General features: G+C 39.8%; 1 long non-coding RNA gene across 1 annotated transcript; it reads right to left on the bottom strand.

The window, feature by feature from the left end:
• Window positions 1-693: 693 nt before the first annotated feature.
• Window positions 694-2,935, bottom strand: LOC131326015 (uncharacterized). Its single transcript, XR_009199897.1, has 2 exons — window positions 2,725-2,935; window positions 694-1,006 (listed from the first exon to the last, which is right to left on the bottom strand). It is a non-coding gene; the product is annotated as an uncharacterized LOC131326015 (long non-coding RNA).
• Window positions 2,936-3,160: the final 225 nt, after the last annotated feature.

Genomic DNA, 3,160 nt, shown 5'->3' with positions numbered 1-3,160 from the left:
AACTGCCACCTAAAGATTAAAACTGATAAAGCAACTATTTCTAATCAGAAAGCCAAAAGTCTGCCCCATGAATTTGGATAAATCGGTTAACGACTTTTTCCCATTGGGGATGATTCTGGTTTCTGTGAAGATGTTCTCACTTCTGTTGGGCACGTTGTTTCTTCGGAGTAGGAAGGCCTCCAAGGTTAAATGATGCTTGTGGAAGTATAAGGGGTCTAGATGATACCCACCCATGGGTTGTCAACATGATAAGGGCGAACATGCGCTTGCAACATAGCAGGGTTCGATTCTCCCTGAAGGCAAACCATGATTTAAGTGGGGGGCCTTGGTGGTGGGTTACTGTGCTAGTCTCTCCCGAGGTTTGGATTGTGCAGTCGGGTCCAATAGTAGCTTGGCTGCAGAGTTGTTCCTCTTTTACAAAAAATAAAAAAGGGTCTAGATGATCCCTTAAAACGAAGCTAGGGAGGTTTGTTCTTTTATTCCTAGGAATAATCTCTCTCTTTTTGGCGTGTTCGAGACTGAAGTGAGGTGGAAAATTTTAACCAATTCGACTGCGAGGTGTTTCTCTCTCAGTCCATTGGCAGTCTAATTCCTAGTTTTTTTTCCTCTCTTGATCTTTCCTATTTCTTTACGACAATTTTGGTTTTTTACAAACAAATTACAAGAAAGTTCACAACGATGCAAATCCTGAAGTACTGGAGGAAATTAAATAGCTATGGACAGATATCATTTTGTTAGCATTGTCCACGAAATAGGAACTTATCCACCGAAGCAAATACTAGGAGCATAAATATATACTATCATAATTTTGATAGTTTTTTGAAAAGTGCGGCTCACACTACAATATTACATAGGAACTATGCAATAGTAATAGACATGGTATAGTTGCCTTCAGCTTTGTTCTGTCAAAACTTGCAAGCACACAAAGCGCACCATACGTTGCAATGTCTTGGAGTGCAATCACTTCTGAGTATCTGTTCCCCAATACGCAAACCGTCTCCATGAACTGCAAATATGCCAAAGACATCAAATGTAACAAATCCAAACCAAAAGAACAAGTTCAATTAAAAGGCAACAGTAAATCATCAATCATTCAGTAGCGGTAGGGACAATGTTCAATGATTTCAAAAACATAACTAAGGAAAGATTTACAACTACTTCTTACAACAAAGACTAAACGACAAGATAAAGACCATAGACTTAGATGACAGATTGTGTAAACCAAGAGAAGTTTGAGACTCGGGTAAACTTTAAATCAGCAAGTTATTGGAACTTCGGGCTACTTCAAACTTAGGATCAGTTTGGAGCCCATGGAAAGGAAAGGGAAAGAAAAGAAAATTAAAAAAATTTCCCGTCCATTGTTTGGTTGGAAGAGAAAGAGTGAAGAAAATTAAAATTGCAATTGTAGTGAATAGTAAATTTTTCCTCCCATTTTTCTCTCATTTTCCTTTCTTTTCTTTCCTTTTTTTCTATGAGTTCCAAACAGAGCCAAAGTTGAGCCATGCTACACATGATAGGCAATCATAGACATGCTTTATTTCAAGAGGCGTATGCCAAGTCAAGCTCAAAATCATAGCTGAGTAATTGACACGGATAAGCAAATTTGTATGGAAGAATCTCGGATTATTATCACCAAATCTGAGGTAATTACGCCGTGACGTGACCTTTGGTGCCAATATAACTCCTCTTTCTCCCAAAGGAGGTTTGAGGAGTTGATGAGGTTTTCTTCCTCTTCTCAATTCTCCTGAGCGTGGACTGTTTGAATCTCGGCAATGCGCAATTTAAGCATCTCTTCTTGCTCTCCATACCTTGAAACTTCTCCTTATGCCAAGCCCTCAACTTGACCTAGCACTTCCTCAACTTCTGGGCTAATTTTGTTGTGTTTTATCCAGAGCTTTGAATGGACCACTGTTGCTGGATAATATCCCTACATTCCTCCTCAGATGTCCACATTGACTCAAATACAAGACCAAGGCCTATGAATCCCAGCACTTATACCATGAATGTGATCCCAAACTTCCTCTTTGTTACTCACCTCTGGACTCCCATAAACAAAAGAAATCTCCCATGCCCGACACTATTCATTTTTTTTTTGAATGGCAAAAGAAATTTCATTAATCTCTGAAGTTGTTACAAAGATTAATAGGACAAGGACAACGGCATCAAATTCCTAACAAAGCTAAGAACTATCTTATGCCTAGTCCGAGACCACCACCACACAACCCCGAAACTCTTCATTTGACGAGCACACTGCATGACTACTATTATTGCACCTATCTTGAATGGTTAAGTCAATAGACACCTTCCATCAAACTAAATGCCTGAAAGACCAATTCGTTCGACATAGCAAAACTCGCTATAGTTGAGGGAACACCTTGTTCGTTCCGATCCAAATCCTCCTCCATACCTCCATAACATTGAATTGTAATGTTGAGAATTGGGACGAGAGTTCCCCTGTAATGTTTCTTGATTAATAACAACAGACCGTCTCTTTCTTCTCCGCTTCTATTAATTTCTCTTCTGTTTTCACTCTTCTCTTTCACTATTGTTTCTCTGCAATTTCTTACTTAGCTGCTCATAACACCTTCCTATCGCAGTCTATATTACCTTGATCCATGGGCTTGTTGTACTTTTCAACAAAAATCACAACCCAAAAAAAAAAACCAAGCAGATCGTCCTAAATTACATTAGGTAACACGAAATCATGAAATCGCTTTTGCATACCTGATAATATGAGGCATTCAGGTTGTAGAGGATTGACGCCCGTATGCGAACGAAGATTCAGTGAAATACAATGATGTAGAGAGAGAGAGAGAGAGAGAGAGAGATATCTTGGGGGAAATCAAAGGGAGACGACTTCTGGTGTTGGGTTAGCACGTCGTCGAGCTCATTAGAGAGAGAGAGAGAGAGAGATATATATATATATATCTCTCTCGGGGGAAATCAAATGGGGACGACGTCTGGTGTTGGGGTTAGCACGTCCTCGAGCTCATTAGAAACTCGTGGGTGACAGACGCGAGCCTCTGCCTAAAACGGCGTCGCCCAAACTCATTACTACTTCGCATCTTCAGCCTGAGAAGTCAGTTGAAAACGAGAATTTGATAAATTGTGAGGTCATTCTGATTTTTTTTCGTGATCACAACTGTTCATGTTTCAGATA

The sequence above is a fragment of the Rhododendron vialii genome, chromosome 5a (assembly GCF_030253575.1).
Source record: "Rhododendron vialii isolate Sample 1 chromosome 5a, ASM3025357v1".
Lineage (NCBI taxonomy): Eukaryota > Viridiplantae > Streptophyta > Magnoliopsida > Ericales > Ericaceae > Rhododendron > Rhododendron vialii.
The sequence above is the reverse complement of the archived record's forward strand: the minus strand, read 5'-3'. Positions and strand labels throughout refer to the sequence as shown.